Source organism: Haemaphysalis longicornis, unplaced genomic scaffold (genome assembly GCF_048455015.1).
Source record: "Haemaphysalis longicornis isolate Haplotype H1 unplaced genomic scaffold, Haemaphysalis longicornis Haplotype H1 scaffold_19, whole genome shotgun sequence".
Classification (NCBI taxonomy): Eukaryota; Metazoa; Arthropoda; class Arachnida; order Ixodida; family Ixodidae; genus Haemaphysalis; species Haemaphysalis longicornis.
The window spans coordinates 2,864,874-2,886,222 of NW_027526288.1; the positions used below are offsets into that span (position 1 = coordinate 2,864,874).

The 21,349-nt window shown below is 57.2% G+C and overlaps 1 non-coding gene and 1 pseudogene across 1 annotated transcript; both read right to left on the reverse strand.

Annotated features, from left to right (window-relative positions):
* Positions 1 to 9,325: 9,325 nt before the first annotated feature.
* On the reverse strand, positions 9,326 to 19,671 carry LOC144166773 (26S proteasome regulatory subunit 6A pseudogene; annotated as a pseudogene).
* A 351-nt stretch (positions 19,672 to 20,022) lies between these two features.
* On the reverse strand, positions 20,023 to 20,101 carry Trnak-cuu (transfer RNA lysine (anticodon CUU)). The gene has a single exon. It is a non-coding gene; the product is annotated as a tRNA-Lys (tRNA).
* Between the last annotated feature and the right edge of the window lie 1,248 nt (positions 20,102 to 21,349).

The window sequence follows — 21,349 nt, forward strand, 5'->3', positions numbered from 1 at the left end:
TGGAATTCAGATGTGTTTCCTGGACACACATTAAACTTGGCTGATTGGCATGCAGAATCTCATGCACATCGTCAAGATTATTCAGAAGGCGTCTGCAGTTCCACTGAACTATGTTTTCTCTTCCCATTATTTAGTGTGAGAGCTACTGGAGTGTGTATGTTTGTGTCGTCTTTCGGGGCTGTGACTCTTGGATTGGGCTTTCTGGGCGTTTCTGTAGGCTTGGACGTCGGAGGCCGATCCTTGCGCTGCATTGCAGGAAAGAATGGCACGACGTCCATCTCGTCGTCCGATGTCCTGGGTGTACCCGTCGAACCGGGCCCACCAGACTTGGCCCCCCTTCGAGGGTCCTTCGTTTGACCCGCCACCGCCGCAGGTATCGGAGGCACCAGAAGTGGCACGGGCGGTGCGGTGGCGGTGGGAGCCGGTGCGGAGCCCGTGGTGTCCATGGCACCCTCCAACGCACTGGAGGATGGGGAGGCAGGGACGGGAGCAGCACCGGTCCCGACGGAAGAGGTTGCCACCACAACCGCTGCTGGTTCAGCGGGCGGTGCGGAGGCGGGTTGGGCTGCCAGAGGCAACCCAGGGGGGGGGCGGGGGCGGGACCAAGTTCGACTCACGGTACTGGGTCCCCGCCGAAACCAGACGCCGCTCCGCCCCCCGGCGAGCTGCGTCGGCGTACCTCCCCAGAGGGAAAGAGGCGAACCTCTTTCGCGCCTCTGGGAAGGTGATGTTTTCGTTGACTTTCAAGGCAATTATCTGTTTTTCCTGTTTGAACTTTTCACAGCTCCTAGAATAGGCAGCGTGTGGTCCCTGGCAGTTCGCACAGGTGAAGCTCTCGGATTTACAATTGTCAGTTTGATGATCATGTGCTGCACATTTTGCGCACGTCAATTTACCAAGACAAGAGGTTGTGCCATGCCCAAACCGCTGACACTTGAAACAGCGGCGTGGGTTCGGCACGTAGGGTCGGATTGGACATCTCAAGAAACCTGCGTTGACCGACTCAGGAAGGTTAGAGCGGTCAAGTGTCAAGGTTATGTGCTTGGTAGTAATTATTTCATCATTTCGGCGTATGGTGATTCGCCTCACTGCTGTCACGCCCTGATCTCGGAGGCCCTCGAGCAGATCTGCTTCAGTCTCATTCATTAGATCCCGATCAGAGATCACGCCCTGGCAGCTATTGAGGCTGCGATGGGGCGTGATCTTGATGTCAACATCTAACATGCGCGTTTGCTTGAGGAGGTTAGAGGATTGTTTGCTTTCTACTTCTATCAAAACTTCTCCCGTTGTGAGTTTCTTAGCCTTGTACGACTTTCCGATAAGGCTTTCAAGAAACTTGGAGATTAGAAACACAGACTGGGAAGTGATGGGCTTTGTCTTGTCAACAGATTCCATGATCAAAAACCGCGAGAAATTATCAGGCTTTGGGGGAGAGATCGATTGCAAAGGAGGAAAAGAAACTTCGGTGCGGCCCCTTTTCGGGGGCTGATCACGTCTGGGGGGGGGGTTTGGAAAATGCCATATGATACATTGGAAAGCACAGAGACGGGGGTACTTTCTCCTTTGACCTTACCCTGGTAGTCAAAGAGGTCCCGGAGCTCCCTGCCCGGTAGACAGGCAGGGAGCCCATCGGCCGGAGCTTGACCAAGGCTCCGACGGCCACCGTTCACGGCTTCTAACCCTTCACCTTTCAACTTCTAGCCACGGTAGGTGACAGCTTAAGTATGGGGGGCTCGGGGTACGCGGTGTCGCCACTCACCGTCACCAAGATTACTCAAGGTGCCCCGTGCGGGGCTTTCCGGAAAGAATGCAGGTGGGAAAGGTAACTGTTATATATAAAAAAGGCGATCGAAATGATTTGGGCAACTATAGGCCAGTTTCTATATTACCAGTGTTCTCAATTCTTTAAAAAGCTTTTGCACATGCGGTTATCAGAATTCATTGAGAAATACGAACTGCTTAGGTCACATCAATTTGGCTTCACTAAAAACAAATCCACTGAACTGGCACTTCTTACAGAGAAAGACTTGAAAAAAATGATTTGAAAAAAAGTTTATAACGCTTGGTGTATTCGTCAATTTTTCAAAGGCTTTCGACTTGGTACATCATAATATCTTGTTACAAAAATTAGAACAATATGGCATTCGCGGTACAGCCTTGCAATTAATAGTCATATTTATCCCATAGTCAGCAAGTTGTTAAGCTGACTAGTGCCTGTTCTGCAGTTAAACCTATTCTCGCTGGTGTACCCCAAGGCAGCATACTGGGACTTCTCCTCTTTAATCTATATCTTGTTGCGTGGGTTTGGCTCGGACGGTCCTCCGCACGCGGCTTCCGTGTATACGGGCCGGCGTGAGAGGCAGGCAACACAAAGACAACCGTCCAACAAGCAATGGCGGGGTTTATTGTGCGAACCCTTCTTCTGCTTGCTCCGATGTGGCGGCGGCCGGAGCCGTTCGGCTCGTGACGGGGCCGCCCGCGTATGAAGATCGCCTGGAAAGGGAAGAGGGATTACCTGGCAGCCGATCTCCTCGCTGTCCCGAACCGGACTGCCTCGGCGCGCGCGCCGTGCTTCCTCCCGCCCGGCCGTACGGCTCATGACGTCACCGCGTTCTCCCCCGCGCCCCATTGGGCCGTCTGGACTCACGTGGTGCGTGACGTGAGGTGACGACGTTGCCTCCGGGCGAGGAGCGATCGCCCCTCCGTGCCCCGCGCCGGTGGGTGCGGGATTCCGCTACTACCCTTTCCACACTCCTCCTCCCTTAAGACTGTCACCACCCCGGTTTCAAGATGGTGTCCGAATCCAAGATGGCTAGCATTCTAACCACCTTAGGCTAAGCGGTTTCGCCTACCTTTCATTCCGCCTCCAGCTCCTCCAAGAGCTTCTGAAGGCGGGCTGCGTGTTCGTCCGTGTCGTCGGGCTCCCCGCACCCCAGGTCCAGCATGTCGGCGTCCCCATCGCTGGAGGCGTTTGCCTCCTCATGCTGGGCAGGGGCCGGCTGCAGGACGGCCGCCTCGCAAGATGGCGACCCCTCCCACAGCCTCAGTGCCTCGGGGTTAGGCCTGGCCGGAGGGGCCACCGGTGAACGGCCCCGTCGGCCCGCTGGCACGCCTCCCTCCTGGATGGGCCCGCCCGGTCCGGCCGCGTCGTTGCTGCCCGCCGGTGGGGCCAAAATGGCGGCCCGGTACGCGGGGTCCCGCAGCATCCGGGCCCGCACGGCCGCCACGCTGGTACCGTCGTCTCCGTGGTCCAGGTCCGGCCCGTGCCCCGTGAGGGCCCGGTGCTTCGCCTCCGACACCAGCAGCACGCCGCAGTCGGGGCAGTAAGTGGCCAGCGGGTCCGAAGCCACGACGCCGTCGGGGAAGCGGGCCAGGTAGTCCCGCGGCGTGTGGCCCCGGAAGACCCCGGGGGCGAGCTCCAGGGGTAGGCTCGGCTCGATCCGCAGCTGGGCCTTCCAGGGAGCCGAGCTGCAGTAGCCACGTGGGGGGCTATTTCCCTCCTGGACAACCCACGTGGCCACGCTGCGCTTTTTGCGGGGCTCCCCGCTGCCCCCCGGGGCCGGCTGGTGTCGAGCGGCTGGCACCGGGCCGCGGAAGTTGTGGTCCCGCAGCGGCTGGACCGGTGGTTGCTGCGCGGGGCACGTGGAGGGTGATGGGCCGCCGCGGCTCGCCCAGTTAGGCCGCGGCGCGCACGACGGCGCCCCTGGTCGTGCCGCTTCGGCCGCGCGAGGCACCACGCCGTCGTATGTGGCCGTTGGGGCGCCTCCGCCGCGGCCGGGCCTCTCCATCCGCTCGTCCCACGGCCGGTAGCGCGCGTCCCGGCGATGCTGGCCGAAGTTGAACCGGGTCCTTCTCCGGGGCCCCCGTCCGCCCGTGCTGCCGCTGCTGCTGCTGGGTGGTGGTGGCGGTGGGCAGTTCTCCATGTCGGTTCGGTAGCCGCTGTGAGACTGGTCCCGCGGGTTGCGTGCCGGCCGCTTCTCGCCTTGCTTGGGACGTGTTCGCCGCCAGGGGGTCCCTTGGCCCGCGATTGGGCGGCTGACGTTGCAGGCTCCTCCCTTTTTCCCCAGCCGCCCGCATGCCGCTCGACCGCCGCGGGCGATTTCGCCGTCCCTGTCGGGTGTTGTAGCGATGAGAGCCTGCCGCGTTCGCGGGGGGCGCTTTCGCCGGGTTCTGCTCCTGCGCTTCCTCGGTGCTGCCTGCCGTTTCTTCCCTTTGGAAAATGTTGCGTGGGTTTGGCTCGGACGGTCCTCCGCACGCGGCTTCCGTGTATACGGGCCGGCGTGAGAGGCAGGCAACACAAAGACAACCGTCCAACAAGCAATGGCGGGGTTTATTGTGCGAACCCTTCTTCTGCTTGCTCCGATGTGGCGGCGGCCGGAGCCGTTCGGCTCGTGACGGGGCCGCCCGCGTATGAAGATCGCCTGGAAAGGGAAGAGGGATTACCTGGCAGCCGATCTCCTCGCTGTCCCGAACCGGAAAGTGGCATGTCACCACGAGCACGTACTTGAACCCCCGTTTGCTGCGCGGCAGCGGGCCCATCAGATCGCACGCTAGGATTTCCCACGGCTTCGTGCTTACTATGGGGTGCAGCAGGCCCGGCGGTTTGCCTCCCCTCGGCTTGCGCTCCTGGCAGACGTGGCACGTACGTACATACTTGCACACCTGGGCTTTCATGCCCGGCCAGGTAGCGTGCCGACAAAGCTTTTGCCATGTCTTTGGTGCGCTACCGTGACCGTCTGCGTCGTGATAGTGCTGCAGCGCGGCCCGTCGGAGCCTGCGAGGAATTACGGCCTTAAAACACTCGTCTGAGTCGTCTTTTGCTGGCACATATTTCAACAGCACTCCATCGCTATCCAGCAGGAAACTGTCCAGCTCGCCTGCGACCATACCGGGTGCGCTCGGGCTCGTCCCGTCGGCGCTGTGGGGTTCTGAGTCTTTGCTGAGGCCCGCGGCTGCTTTCCGGCAAACGTCGTCCTCTCTCTGGGCCCGCAGCAGCTCCGTCCGGCTGAATGCTACCTCTAGGGGGGGCCTTGTTCCCACCATGTGCGCCTGCTCCACGCTTTCGGGTCGCGTATGCTCCTGCGCTTCGCTGCGCTTTTCTCTCGTTGACAGGGGTCGCTGACCCTCGGCCTCCTCCTCGGCCTCCCCCGCCGGCTGCTCGTCGTGTACTGGTGCCCGTGACAACGCGTCGGCTACCACGTTTGTGGCCCCTTTGCGGTATCGCACCTCGTATTCGAAGCGCTGTAGGGTCAGGGCCCACCGCGCGAGCCTTCCGCTCGGCTCCCGGAGGCGAGACAGCCACGTGAGGGCCATGTGGTCGGTTTCGACCGTAAATTTGGTCCCCTCTACGTACATCTCAAACTTCCGCAGTGCGTAGATGATGGCCAGGCACTCTTTCTCCGTCACCGAGTAGTTTCTCTCAGCGGGCGTTAGTGCGCGGCTGGCGAACGCCACCGGTCGCAGCTGCTCTCCCTCCGTTTGGAGGAGCACGGCTCCTATGCCGAGGTCACTTGCGTCCGTCTGTATCACGAAGGGCTTGTTGACGTCCGGCAGCTTCAGCGATGCCGTGTCGGCAATGCTTTGTGATAGCCGCCGGAAACTGCGCTTCTCCCCACTCCCAGGGAGCGTTCTTCCTGAGTAGTTTTGTCAGGGGCTCTTGCAGGCGTACGCAGGCCGGAATAAACTGACGGTAGTACCCTACCATTCCGAGGAATCGGCGTACCCCGCTCACGTCCTTCGGCGCGGGGAATTCCAGGATTGCCTGTAACTTCCCTGGGTCCGGGGACACTTGCCCACGCTCGACCTTGTACCCGAGCAAACTCACTTGAGAACTGCAGATTTGGGCCTTGGATGGGTTCAGTGTGATTCCCGCCGCCTTCAATTTCCCCAAAACGTCCCTCAAGTGGCTGAGGTGCTCCTCGAAGGTGCGGGAGTACACGGCGATGTCGTCCAGGTAGGCGAGTGCGTGTTGCCACTTGGCATCTCCAAGCACCCGATCGATCAGCCGCTGGAATGTGCTCGGGCTTCCGCACAGACCGAAAGGCATGCGGACGAACTCATACAGCCCCCGGTGGCACGTGAATGCAGTTTTGCATTCGTCGCCCTGTCGCATCTCGACCTGCAGGTATCCCTTGCTGGCGTCCAAGATGGAGAAGTAGCCCGCACCCCCGAGGTTTGAGACGATTTCGTCCACGTTCGGGAAGGGGTACGCGTCTTTCTGGGTGACTGCATTCAGCCTCCTGTAGTCCACGCACAAGCGCCAACTACCGTCTTTTTTGCGCACCAGCACCACCGGGAATCCCCACGGGCTCGTTGAACGGCGAATGATCCCCTCTTTGAGCAACTCATCCAACGCGGCGTCAGTTGCCTGCCGCTTAGCGGGGCTTACTGGGCGGGGATTGCATTTCCAAGGCTGGGCCTCCCCTGTGTCGATACCGTGCTGTACCAGGTTGGTACAGCCGGGCCGCTCGGTGAACATCTCCTTGAACTCACCCAGCAGTGACAGGACGCGATCTTGCTCGGGGGTGGACAGCTCGCAAGCGTTTGCTAGGAGCGCGCGTAATTCCGCGATCCGTTCCTCCCGAGAACGCTCCTCCGCCGCCGCTACGAGCGGCCGCCCCGCGGGTGGTTCTCGTCCGGGCGCGTTTACCGGTGTGCCGCCAGCGCGGCGCTCCGGCGCGGCGCGTGTCGGCTCCGCCACCGCCGGTGGCTCGGCGAACGGCACGAGTGACATAAGCGGGGGTTCCCGATAGCCTCCCATGCCGATGTCGACCGCGATGCCGGTTTTGGACATGAAGTTTCTGCCCAAGATGACTGGGACCGTTAGCCCTGGCAAGTGCACGAAGCGCATTCGCCGCTTCTGCCGATTCCACCGAACGGTGATGCGCACGTCGCCGCCCGATCGCGCCTCCCCGCACGCGAGCTGGAGGGGCTTCCCTCGGTCGCGTAACCGAACGGCGTTTCGCCTGAGGTGGTGGACGACTTCGTCCCCTATGAGCGAGGTGCTCGCGCCCGTGTCCAAGAGCGCTTTAAAGTCCTGCCCCGCGATTGCGAGGTCGATGAATGGCGCGGGCGAATCCGGCGGAATTCCGACCCGAAAGGCTGTCGGCGCTGTGATGACGTCTGCATTAGCTGGTGCCGCCGCCGGTGCCTTCACCGGCGGCCCGCTCCGTTTCCCTGACCCGACGGGCAAAGGCGAGCTATGTGACCCGGTTGGCCACAGCCGTAACACCGTATTTCACGGCGTGGTGCCCGATGCTGGGCCGGCGCTCGGCGGCCGTTGGGCCCCGCGCCGTCGTCGTTTGGTGCGGTGGTCGGCGGTGCCGGTAGTTGCCGGAGCGGTCCGTTTGAACCGCCGATCGGCGCTCTCGAGAAGTCCGGGCTTCCCGACTCCGCGCTCCGCGGCCCGGATAGGTACGGATGCAGCGCTCGGTCTGAAAGTGAGAGCCGCGTTTGCTGCTCCCGAATATCCCGATCCGCCTGCCCGAGGAGCGCGCCTCCGTTCCAGGCGCAACTAGGTTCGAGCGACTCTCCTGGTGGCGGTGGTGGCCGATACGCGCGAGACGCCGCGATTGCGGCTTGCACCTTGCGCGCTTCTGTGGCCAGCTCATTGAGGTTGCGGCAGCTGCAGCCGCGCAGGTATAAAGCGAAGGTGGGGTGGCTCTGCCTCACGACGCGCTCGACCCGCTCCGCGTTCGAGGCTTCCGGGTCGGCGTACTCGTATAGTTCCTGCATTGCTCGGACATACTCGAGCAGCGGTTCATCGGGCGCTTGCGTACGCAGTTCGAGCTCCCGGCGCATCCGCGGTTGGTAGTCGTACGGCAGGAATTCTTCGCGGAACGCCGCCTGAAATTCATCCCACGTGGCCGCTGTGCAGCCGACGAGTCTGTGCCACCGCGCAGCGTCCCCCACCAAGGCCGCGGGCACAATTCTGCTCAGGGCGTCGCTGTCGCTGCAGCCGGTCGCCTGTCGGTAGCGATTCAGCGCCACCAAGAACGCGTTTGCGCTCGTTTGGTCACTGCCGCCGCTGTACGTCGGAACCGGCATATTGACGCGGGGGCCGGGCGGCCGTACCGCCTGCAGGGCCTGCTGAATCGCGCTGGCGAGTGCCGTTGCGACACCGGCAGTGTTTGCTGGCCCTTCCGTGCGCCCACTTACCGTTTGCGGGGGCGACTGGATCAGCATGTCCGGCGCGGCGTCGTTCGTCCACGGCACCGTGGGGTCTGTCGGGCGCGCCGCCCGTGCAGCTTGGTAGGGCACCGTGCCGATCGGCGCGGGGTGCTCGCTGCGTTTGGGGAATGGCGCGCGCGGGAAGGCGTTTGCCTCGTACGCGAAGGGCGAGCGCCCGGTGCCGGTCGGCGCCAGTTGCTCACCGTGCCCGCGAAAATGCGCGGGGGCCGACTGTGCGCGCTCCGCGCTCATGACTCGGCCGTAGGGGGGGTGCTCCCGACTCACGTATGCGTTCGCTGGTGGCGTGAGGAATGTCGGCCGGTGAGGGGTTTCCGCGGCCTGGCCGGCGAGCATCATCAGGTCGCACCACTCGCTGGTGTTGCCTGCCATATTGTTCGCCTCAACTGCGTTTGCAGACGAGGCCCCACGTTAGGGGCGCCAAAATGTTGCGTGGGTTTGGCTCGGACGGTCCTCCGCACGCGGCTTCCGTGTATACGGGCCGGCGTGAGAGGCAGGCAACACAAAGACAACCGTCCAACAAGCAATGGCGGGGTTTATTGTGCGAACCCTTCTTCTGCTTGCTCCGATGTGGCGGCGGCCGGAGCCGTTCGGCTCGTGACGGGGCCGCCCGCGTATGAAGATCGCCTGGAAAGGGAAGAGGGATTACCTGGCAGCCGATCTCCTCGCTGTCCCGAACCGGACTGCCTCGGCGCGCGCGCCGTGCTTCCTCCCGCCCGGCCGTACGGCTCATGACGTCACCGCGTTCTCCCCCGCGCCCCATTGGGCCGTCTGGACTCACGTGGTGCGTGACGTGAGGTGACGACGTTGCCTCCGGGCGAGGAGCGATCGCCCCTCCGTGCCCCGCGCCGGTGGGTGCGGGATTCCGCTACTACCCTTTCCACAATCTTAACGATATTGTAAACATTAACCAGGTAGCGAGATTTATTATTGATGATGATGATGTTGCGCATTGTCTATGCATTGTTCAGACTAAACTAACACTATGCCTTCGAAGTCTAAATGTGCAGTATGTCAGAAGAGTGGCGCACATAGTATGAAATGCCACAGGATAGTTCGGCAGTTAATTACAGTTCCATGACAGAGCACCTGCTATTTATTAAGTGCTGCACCACGAAAGAAGTACAAGGCAAAAACCTTTCACCAGACAAAAAGGTTTATTGAGAGGAAAAACTTGAAAAGATGAGTAAAAATGAAGGGTTTAAAAGAGGAGTGAATGAAAAAAAATTAAGTGCTTTCACACATAGTAGTTCAGGTTGTCTTTCTTCCTTGCCTGCACCTCCATGACGGCCTCGATATAGTCCTCGTGGGTAATGACGCTTCCCGCGCGCCTAAGGGCAATCATGCCGGCCTCGACGCAGACCGCCTTGAACTGGGCCCCGTTGAAGCCGTCGGTGCAGCGCGCCAGCTCTTCGAAGTTCACCTCCTTGGCGAAGTTTATCTTGCGGGAGTGGATCTGCATGATGCGGGCCCGGGCCTCTTCGTCGGGGGCCAGAAACTCCATCTTTAGGTTCAGTCGGCCCCACCTCAGCAGGGCCGGGTCGAGGACATCCACGCGGTTGGTGGCCGCGGTCACCTTGATGTCCGCCCTCGAGCTGAAGCCGTCCAGCTGACTCAGAGGCTCGAGCATGGTGCGCTGCACCTCCCGGTCGCCGGCCTTCTCGGAGTTGAAACGCTTGGTCCCGATGGCGTCCAATTCGTCGATGAAAACAATGGCCGGCGCCTTCTCCTTGGCCAGCGAGAAGTGTCTCGCACCAGCTTCGCTCCCTCGCCGATGAACATCTGCACAAGCTGGGGGCCCGCGAATTTCAGGAAGGTGGCCTTGGTCTGCGCGGCGCAGGCACGAGCCAGGAGCGTCTTCCCGGTTCCGGGCGGCCCGTACAGCAAGACTCCTTTCGGCGGACTTATTCCGATGTTCGTGAACTTCTCCTTGTGCGTCAAGGGCAGCACCACGGCCTCGACCATCTCCTGGATCTGTATGTCCAGGCTGCCGATGTCGCTGTACTCCTCAGTGGGTCGGTCAACTACCTCCATGGCGCTGACGCGGGCGTCGTACATTGGCGGCAGGGTCCCCAGGATGATGTGCGAGTCCTTGTTGACTCCGACCAGTCGCCGGGGCGCAGCTCTTCGGCCTCCACGAGTCCGATTAGTGGCAGAAAGAACGTCTGGCGAGTGGACGTCTTGATGACGGTAGTCTTGCCCTTGCGCTGAGAATAGAGGTCCACGTTGGCGCCGTCCTCTTCGCTGAGTTCCTCGGGGTTGATGTCGAGCAGCTCGACGACGTGCGACATTGCGCCCTGCTGACCTTGATCTTGTCGTTATTCTCCTTGATCTGCTGCTCCTTCACTTGGATCTCGTGCTGGACGTGCAGAATCTCGCTTTTCATGTACCTGATTTGTTCGTTCAGCATCTTTGTCCTGATAGTAATTTCCTCCGTGGACATCTTTGACACGTCGTCTCCCGAAGCTCCGTCGTCCATCCACAGGGTCTCATCTTCGAGCGGTAGAGGACTTGTAGCAATTTTTGCTCTCCTTAACCTGAGTACAATCGCCAAATAATACGCTGTAATGTTCTGGATTCTCTAGCCAGGAGGTCCGCCTTTCTCAGACTGATGCCGATACTAATATGGGTGCCAACACTGCCATCATGCTGCAGCTGCGAGCGTTGCAAAACAAAATTAAACCGAACTTCAAGAAGCACAACCTCAAAAATAAAAATTGAAAGCGCCCAATAAGTATATAACTATATAGCAACGTATGTGCCATGCATTCATTGAGTTGTTTTTGAGTCGGTTTTGGATTTTTTTCTGCGCGCAGTAACGGTAAATTGAGCATATCGCCGAGATACGAAACAACCGCAGTGCGCGCCACACGAGGCGGATGGCACGCAGACGATTTCCGCATGCAGACGGTAGTTTTTTTGAACGTGAAGGTATCTCCTTTGCTGCGATAAATATTGATCACGCGAGGAGATCGAAAGATAGCGTCTACTGCTGCGACATTTCCACGATATTGCGCGATGATTCATTGGGCGTTTGTGCTCGGCAGCGTTCGTCTGTGCGTTGCACATCAAGTTAGAGGACGGCAGGGTTTGGCGTCGCATGGCGAGATTGTCAGCGCTTACACGTCGACGGTGTCACCTTCCTCCGCAATCTTGTTCGGCCGACGAATCTCTCTCACGCAAATTTTTTTACCGCGAAGCCCCAACGCTTCGTGGTAACGACGAGTGTGTGTCTGCTGTGATCGTCTGCCATTTTTTCACCGCTGGCGCTGGTCTGCTTGAATATTCGCGATAACAAGTTTGCGCTGGGCGACATGCGGCTTGTGTGAGAAACTGAGCGTGGGTTGCTGTAATGAGATCTTGTAGCTTTACTCCCCGCGATCGCGCCACTGTCCTTTACCCTTTTTGGGTCGCAACTTTTGAACTTTCCGCCTCGCAAGCGCCTGGGGACAAAAAGGGCTACTGTAAAGATTTTGGTGTGTCACCTTTGCCAGGTTTTCCACGTTGTCAAGAGTACCCGCATGTAGCAGACGACAGGTCCTGGAGGGGGCTTTCCGAAAGCGAGATAGTGTCGTCCGGTCGCGTCTTTTGCACGACTCCTCAGGACAAGAAACTAAACTCCTGATTCAGCGCCTCAATCTCCTTGAGGCCAGCCCGCCAAGGTCATTAGAATAGGCGGCAGGGGAGGGCGTTAAAGAAAAAGACTGATGATGGCAATAAAGAGGCGGCTCGCACGTGAAGGTCGGTTACACGGGCCTAGCTCGCGCCTCGCACTCGGGGTACTTGCTCGTGACCAGCCCAGCGAACGGGTGACCAACTGCCGAGCTGCCGTTCTACGTCGTTTTCTGCGACGAAAAATCGCGTCTCCACCGCCTTCTTGCGTACCCAGAGACTCCACCGGCCAGGCTTTAGGCAGGAGCGCGGTGAACGACGCAGCCAGGTTCAGCACTGACGCCGACAGTCGTCACTGAGAGCGGCTCGGCACTTCAGCGCGCGCACCGCCGACGATCGCCCCCGGCACTCCGCCATAGGATGGATGAGTGGTTCAAACAAACCCTCCCACCCAAGCAAAACACGGGCTCAGGGCTATGAGGCTGCTGGCGCAGGTGCGTCTAAAACCCCTCGCAACACCGCGCCAACAGACTCTTCTGCTGCGGCAACTCCGGGAACTCTTGTCAACGTGAACCCCCTACCCGGCTTCCTGGTGCCGCTGTTACGGTCGGTGAGAAGTTACGCCCTCAAGGAATTCACCAGTGCGGAAATGTTGCTTTCGGCCTTCGTAAGGTGTTCCGTGGACCCAGTGGTAGCCATGGCAAGTATTCCTAAAAAGAGGAAGACACCGGCCTGCTTCCGCTGCGCCATTTCGCGTGGGAGCTTCGTCGTAGTTTGGGCGTCAGCTGAGCAGGAAGCGCAAGCCCAGCAAGATGGCCTGCGCTCTGTTTGGGTGTCTCTGCTGCTCTATTCGCAGAACTCGGCAGTGGACGCGGATCTTCCCTCTCGAGGGAAACCTGCTCCTGCCGGAAAGAGCCCACAGAGCGGGGTCGCCGAGAAAAAAACGTCCGGACCGACCCTTCCCGTGTTCTCGGCTGCTGATGCCCGACTTGTCGTCTTAGTGAACAACCTCACCGGCGACCCCGACCCCGCCAAGGTTCTGAAGCGCACCACCGCGCTTCACAGCTTTCGAGAAAAGTACGAGCGGAAAAGCTGCCCTGGAGGCGTTATTTGCACGTATAGACTAAAAGAGCGTGTTGTCATGTTGGCCGCCGGTGCAGAATTGGCAACAGCTAAGAAGAGAGCGGCAAGCGCGGCGCTTAAGTACCTGAGCAGCGTTGTCCCAACGCTCAAGGTAAAGCAGCTCCTTGACAAGTACTCCGCCGATGTCACAAAGGCGCACGTGGATGCCGTTAGCGTAAGTGCGGGGACATCTGACAATCCAAGCGGAACTTCCACCCCTACCGAGTCTCCGGCAATCGCTTTTAGGGCCAAGATTGAGCACCTAGTGAATGATTTACTAGGGGTCATTTAAAAAGAAAATGAAGGAAACATACGCTTACGTGGGCGGAGAGGATGCAAATGGAAAAGAAGGAATCATTGGGAATCTATAAAGCAAGCAAACAAGATTAGGAAAGAGAACTTTTATGACTAGTATAAAGGGTCATGGCTAGTATCAGCCATATAATTATGAGTGCCAAAGGATCCAGTTAGTGAGAATTGGGGAGAAACTCCTACTTCCGAGGCACTGGGTATCGCAGTTGACGGAAGCATTAACTGTTCAGCAGTGGATATTACTAAACAGCAGCTGTAGTACTGCTGGAAAAGAAAGCAGGACAGAAGTCGATAAAGGGTCACCACAGCCAGATAGCGGTAGGGCACAATTGGAGACAACCGAGTAGTTGCTTAACTAAATTTAATTAAATGACTCATGTAGCCGAGATGGGAGGTGCCGTCACCACCATGCAAAGGAGAGGCCGTTGTTCATCATCATCTGTGACAAGTATCTAGCACCACCCCAACCCTAACATTGGCCGCTAAATTTGGTGGCCCCGCTAGACTTGGTGGGCAACACTGTGTTTGGACGGCAAATTAACACAGACGAGCACAGCAGCTTGCGGTAAGTCAGAAGCATATCGGGCCAGCAGACGTGGCACCCTGATTGGTCGTTAAAATGACGACCGGATGTGACGTTTTTTCACACATGTCACCCATTACCGGATGTGACGTTTTTTTCTCTCGCCAGGGCAGCACATTTGGCAGCGCGAGTTCAGAGGACAGTTGTCTGTTCTGTGGTTCATCCTTTCTGCAACACCAGGCTGCCAGGTTTGAGTGATGTCATTACGTGAGTTTTAGTTGGCGACAGCCCACTCAAATTCATGTGCAGGTTGCGGCTACACTTGTTGCCGTTTTTGGACACCTGTACATTTAGCTTCGGTGGCCACAACGCACCCCGGGTGTCCGAAGCAGTAAATCAAATTCATGTGCTCGTTGCGGCTGCGCCTGTTGCCGTTTGTGGAGACCTGTACATCTAGCTTCGGTGCCACAACGCACCCCGGCTGTCCGAAGCAGTAACTCAAATTCATGTGCAGGTTGCGGCTACACTTGTTGCCGTTTGTGGAGACCTGTACATTTAGCTTCGGTGGCCACAACGCACCCCGGCTATCCGAAGGAGTAACTCAAATTCATGTGCACGTTGCCTGTGCATATTGTCGTCGTCGATGTAGGTCTCATAAGAATATATAAGTATATATATTTTCTATCTTTGATAGCGACTACGACGACGACACTTTGTAATTGAGATTTTAGTTAATTGTGCTAATATATAAACTAACATGGGTGACCCTTGACCTTTGACCTTTGAACTTTGACCCCTGAAGTATATGGCAAAATTTTCAAGTGGGAAATTCGAATCTTCCTTTACCGGCAGACTTTACAGTTGAAATCAGCTATGATCCTGCTATGGTAACGGGGCTCCCGTTTTACTACGGCATACTGGGAAACCTATACACCTTGCTTGTTGACCAAATCCCTGATTACATTACGATGGTACAGGATCTCTTCGATATATATTTGCTCGACCAAGATGTTGGAGGAGAGTACAACGATTTCTTCGATTACGAACGGGTGCTGCAAGATCTGGAAGACGGGATAAGCGGAGTTTTGTGCTCCAATTATTATGTGAATGAAGAAGAAGGCAGTGGACGCGGATCTTCCCTCTCGAGGGAAACCTGCTCCTGCCGGAAAGAGCCCACAGAGCGGGGTCGCCGAGAAAAAAACGTCCGGACCGACCCTTCCCGTGTTCTCAGCTGCTGATGCCCGACTTGTCGTCTTAGTGAACAACCTCACCGGCGACCCCGACCCCGCCAAGGTTCTGAAGCGCACTACCGCGCTTCACAGCTTTCGAGAAAAGTACGAGCGGAAAAGCTGCCCTGGAGGCGTTATTTGCACGTATAGACTAAAAGAGCGGTTTGTCATGTTGGCCGCCGGTGCAGAATTGGCAACAGCTAAGAAGAGAGCGGCAAGCGCTGCGCTCAAGTACCTGAGCAGCGTTGTCCCAACGCTCAAGGTAAAGCAGCTCCTTGACAAGTACTCCGCCGATGTCACAAAGGCGCACGTGGACGCCGTTAGCGTAAGTGCGGGGACATCTGACAATCCAAGTGGAACTTCCACCCCTACAGAGTCTCCGGCAATCGCTTTTAGGGCCAAGATTGAGCACCTAGTGAACGATTTACTAGGGGTCATTTAAAAAGAAAATGAAGGAAACATACGCTTACGTGGGCGGAGAGGATGCAAATGGAAAAGAAGGAATCATTGGGAATCTATAAAGCACGCAAACAAGATTAGGAAAGAGAACTTTTATGACTAGTATAAAGGGTCATGGCTAGTATCAGCCATATAATTATGAGTGCCAAAGGATCCAGTTAGTGAGAATTGGGGAGAAACTCCTACTTCCGAGGCACTGGGTATCGCAGTTGACGGAAGCATTAACTGTTCAGCAGTGGATATTACTAAACAGCAGCTGTAGTACTGCTGGAAAAGAAAGCAGGACAGAAGTCGATAAAGGGTCACCACAGCCAGAGATAGCGGTAGGGCACAATTGGAGACAACCGAGTAGTTGCTTAACTAAATTTAATTAAAGGACTCATGTAGCCGAGATGGGAGGTGCCGTCACCACCATGCAAAGGAGAGGCCGTTGTTCATCATCATCTGTGACAAGTATCTAGCACCACCCCAACCATAACATTGGCCGCTAAATTTGGTGGCCCCGCTAGACTTGGTGGGCAACACTGTGTTTGGACGGCAAATTAACACAGACGAGCACAGCAGCTTGCGGTAAGTCACAAGCATATCGGGCCAGCAGACGTGGCACCCTGATTGGTCGTTAAAATGACGACCGGATGTGACGTTTTTTCACACATGTCACCCATTACCGGATGTGACGTTTTTTTTTCTCGCCAGGGCAGCACATTTGGCAGCGCGAGTTCAGAGGACAGTTGTCTGTTCTGTGGTTCATCCTTTCTGCAACACCAGGCTGCCAGGTTTGAGTGATGTCATTACGTGAGTTTTAGTTGGCGACAGCCCACTCAAATTCATGTGCAGGTTGCGGCTACACTTGTTGCCGTTTTTGGACACCTGTACATTTAGCTTCGGTGGCCACAACGCACCCCGGCTGTCCGAAGCAGTAACTCAAATTCATGTGCAGGTTGCGGCTACACTTGTTGCCGTTTGTGGAGACCTGTACATTTAGCTTCGGTGGCCACAACGCACCCCGGCTGTCCGAAGCAGAAACTCAAATTCATGTGCAGGTTGCGGCTACACTTGTTGCCGTTTGTGGAGACCTGTACATTTAGCTTCGGTGGCCACAACGCACCCCGGCTGTCCGAAGCAGTGACTCAAATTCATGTGCAGGTTGCGGCTACACTTGTTGCCGTTTGTGGAGACCTGTACATTTAGCTTCGGTGGCCACAATGCACCCCGGCTGTCCGAAGGAGTAACTCAAATTCATGTGCACGTTGCGGCTGCGCCTGTTTCCGAAAGGCCTTGCCCTGTGGAAGTGTACAACCAGAAAATGGGTGTTGTGGATAGAGCCGATAAGCTTCTTGCGTTTTACAGAAACCAACTGGAGACCAAGAAATGGTACAAAAGGGTCATCTTCCAACTTCGCGACCTCGTCGTTCTCAACCTCTGGCTGCTGTATCGATCATCAAAAAGATCGCAAATGCAGCTCACTCAGTTCAAGTTGCAAATAGCTCTAGGTCTAATGTCGGCCAAGAGTGCCACAGAGGATGTTGCGGGCACCAGCACCATGTCGAACGGTGCCTTTGATGCCCCAGGTGCGACAAGGTACGATGAGCTAAACTACACCCCTGTGAAAGTCGCCCAAAGCAATGCTCCACGCTGCAAGATGCCAGGGTGCAATCGCAGAAGCCGATTGCAATGCAAGAAATGCAGAGTGCACCTTCGCATAGAGGAAGATGGGCCAGCAAATTGCTTTGACCAGTTCCACCACCGGTAACTCAGTACTCAACTACATGCGGCAGTGGTGGTTGAACGCGTGGGGCATAGACCTCAACGCATTCCATGAGCAGATAGAGAAGGACAAGGCCAACGGTGCGAGGAGGGTTCGGACAATGACAGTTCAGGCCGCGAGGATCTGCTGGATTACACCTATGAGTACCCTTGTTATTATGTACACATAAAATGACATTGTACGGGTTGTCAGTTTTTCCTAATTCCTTTAACTCTCTTTGAAATAATTAAGCTACAAAAAATAGTTTCCACCGGACAAACTAGCATGGGAAACACAGGGCTAATTAGGCGAACGGATAAGAAGTACCACAAGGCCTCAAACTCAGCACTAGGAAACAGCCCCTTCAAATTTCCAGCAGCAAAACAGTTCAGGCAGATGAACTCATGTCCTTTAATAATGTGAAACTGCCACATCCTTTAAGGCGCTCATTGGGGAGTTCATTATCCAGTGAAAAAAGACAGAATTCAGATTTACAAGGGAAATGTCACCAGCCAAATACTTGTGCTGAAATACCAGCAGCTGCGTTTTGCCTTGCAGGAGTACTCGGTGGCAACATTTACCACACAGTTTTCTAGTCATTTCAGCACTCTTGAACCATATGATGTCACCTGCACTGAATTTTTTCAACGATTTCTGGGGACACAGTAATAATGACAGCAGCGCCAGACGAACAGCCAGGCTGCAGAAGTTTCCTTTGGACACGTAGTGGACGCGTCTGGAACAATAAAACAAACAAAACCACAACTGTTTGCTGACGCGAACCCCGTAGTAGTAACGACGCAAGTTCGAAAGGTATGCGTTTTTCCGTAAAAGCGCCCTTCCCACGAAACAAAAGTCAGTGAAGTGCAGACTTGCATGTACCATTCTGTGGCAGGCTTTTGTTTATTCTCTCGCAGTTCTTTCTGGAAGTGTCCCTGACAACGATAGCTCGTGGGCGAACAGAAGTGCCAAGGGAACGCGCTCTCGGTGAAGAGGCGGTATACTGTTTCGCATAGCACAGCATTTCGGCGACCTGTTTTTCTACGTTCTTTTAACCCTCACTGAGTTCAACGATTTCCAGGGCATGCAGTAATGATGACAGATGCTCCACATGGATAGCCAGGCTGCAGAAGTTGCCTCTAAGTTGTTTGCACTCATTTAATAAAAGATGAATTCGGGCCAATTTCTGTGAAGCATGTGTTACCGTTTCACAGGGAAGCTTCGAAAGGCTTTGTACCCACATGGCTTTGCTGCGAGCAAAGCAATCCACATTTCGCAAGCTCTTGCGCCATTGCGGCCTCTAACCACGATGGTGGACGTGATTGGTGGAATTTTTTGGGCATTTCACTTGGCTGCATTCCCACTGCCTGTCGGGCAACATGTACAAGTACATCGCATTACCGAGCAACTAGGAGAGCTTTTCTGTTTAGTATAACAGCTGGTATTTTTGCCGCTCTGCGTAAAAGAAAGCAGGGACTTCAGCAAGTGTATGCGCAGCAGCAGAAGCTATGCAATTTCGCTTGGACACACAGGTCTTTAGGTCCACTGTAATCACCTGACAGACTGGTCTTTAAAGGCAGTGACATTGGCCTACTTGACGTTAGGTGTTCACATGCCTTTCTAGGCAAGACTACCGATAAGGCAGCAGCAGCACCCCAGTTCTGCAGTAACGTGCAGTTTTAGTTGGCGACAGCCCACTCAAATTCATGTGCAGGTTGCGGCTGCACTTGTTGCCGTTTGTGGAGACCTGTACATTTAGATTCGGTGGCCACAACGCACCCCGGGTGTCCGAAGCAGTAACTCACATTCATGTGCAGGTTGCGGCTGCACTTGTTGCTGTTTGTGGAGACCTGTACATTTAGCTTCGGTGGCCACAACGCACCCCGGCTGTACGAAGCAGTGTCGCGCTTGCGTTGCCGGCCGGCAGATTTCGCCGTTCTCTGTGTTGGGGGGAACGATCTAGACCGGACCGGCGCAGATCCGCAGCGGATATGTGACAGCATCAAGGTGTGTACAGAGGAAACCCTCGCACTATTTTGTTTGTGTAAGAACGCGGGATGAACATCAAATTTCGTCCTATTTGTGTTGTAGGCCCTAGTGACCGAGGTGGCCCCTGCCGTGTACGTCTTCACGGTGTTGCCTCGTTGCTTCCAGTCGGCAAGCGCGAGTTCCACTCGTCGCTTGCTGAACAGGAAGCTAACGGCCACCCTGAAGTGTATGCGGGACGTCTACATACTGAACGCCGCGGTAACAATGGACGTGTATGGTTTTGCACTCTAGTGGCTACGTTCTAACATGGTCTAAAAAATTAGAAATTGTACACAACTTTACCCAGTTTTGCGTTGTGGGAAACCCAGAGTCCTGGCGCGTTCCCCATTCCTCGCCGCCCGCAGCCGCGGCGAGGGGGGAAGCCTCCTTCTCTCCCCTCGGCGGATGCGTCGCCCTCGCCGCGGCGCAGGCGCGGTGCGGCGGTCACTCGTCACGTGACTGGCTCTTCGGGGCCCCGGTGAGCCGGTCTCGGTGCGCGGGACAAAGGAGGGCCCTCTTGGGTTCGAGCCAGCAACGAAGACAGACGTGAGTACCGGAGATCCGGCTTTCCCCTTTCTTTGTCTACCCCCTTTGCGCCTGCTTCCTGATCCTCACTGGACAGCTGGGTCAGGACAGGCAAGGAGCTGACTACGTTATTGGTGGAGAGGCAATAAATGCGAGTTTGGCCTTTTTGTTATGTTTTGTGTTCCTTGCTGTTCTCTGCCGCTACGCCGGTCGGTGGTCCGTGGCTGAGTTCAGCCGAGCTAGCCTTGCGGCCGGAACCCTGGTCCCCACATATTTGGTGCCCAACATGGGGCTCGAACCCACGACCCCGAGATTAAGAGTCTCATGCTCTACCGACTGAGCTGGTTCTCGCCAGACGGTCAAACGGAGTCCCCGCAAAAGCAGCAGACGCGGCTTACGCACGGCGCTTGCACGAGCAGTTGGCAGACACCAGGGCCGACCAGAAGGTGGGCCTATGACAGAGCTCATCGAGATGTGGCGTAGCAGGTGGGCGACTGTCTTGAAACGAATCACGTGCTAAGCAATGCTAGCGCGGGGTTCGCGGCCGGTCTCGCCCCCAGGTGGGTCTGACCATTCATGGTAGCCGAGAAGCTCTCACGGCTAAACTGCAAGCTGAGAGACCGGATTTCGGGTCGAATCAGCGGCCCCATCCACGTGGCCCAGCTGAAGCAGTACTTTCGCAGGGAAGATACTGCCGACGCTACAACCTAGGGCGCGTGAGACCGCGAGCTCGACGGAGGCTGCAAGACCCGCAACCGGCGAGTCCGCTGACCGGGCGAGGCACCAGCTCCGGCAGGCTCAGACCGGCACGCCCAAGGGAAGCTGCGCCGAGGACCAGGCGGCTCAGCGCTGCTTCCTCGGACGATAGATGGCGCACTCGGCCCGTGGCCCCCCCCCCCGAGAGTTCCCTGGCGGCAGTTCGAGTGGCCACCGTCATTTGGCAACCCGCTCCCACAGGCCCTTTCGCATTCGGCTGGCACCCAAGGAGCATGTCTTCCGCCGCTCGATCTGAAGCATCCAGCAGCCAGCGCCGTCATGGGCGCGCACACCACCACGGCGAGCGACGAGGCGCGGGCGGCCCGCGTCGGAACAGGAGGACACCTGCGGCCCCGGCGCCCTACCTGGGCGAGCCCCGACAGGCACGGAGGGACCAGCACGGCGGCCTGCTGCCACCGGCAGTGGAGATACGGCCGCCGTGGCCGCCCCACACAGTGGCGACCTGGGTCTCCCAGGCGAGCAACGAGCCGCTGCGCGGCTACTTTTCTGCGACGGCATGGAGCGGCCAGATCGAGTGCGAGGTGGGCCTGCCGTTGGACCAGGTGCCCCAGGCGTTCCGGAGCCGAACGCTGGCGGAGCACGGCGCCGCGTTCCTGGGCGGCCTGGCGACTCCGGACCCGGGGGCCCGCTACTGCGCCATTTGCGGCCTCCTTGTGGTGGCTGCCACATACCACGAGGCATCGGAGCGGCACAAGGCCGCTGCAGAAGCCGCCAAGGCGGCCAGGGCGGCGGCAGCGGGACCACGAAGAACACCGTACGGGCCCGGATGCGGGCCCATCTGGCGTTTGTGGCCGCCACCTTGGCTTTGGCGGCTGCGGAGGCCGGTGG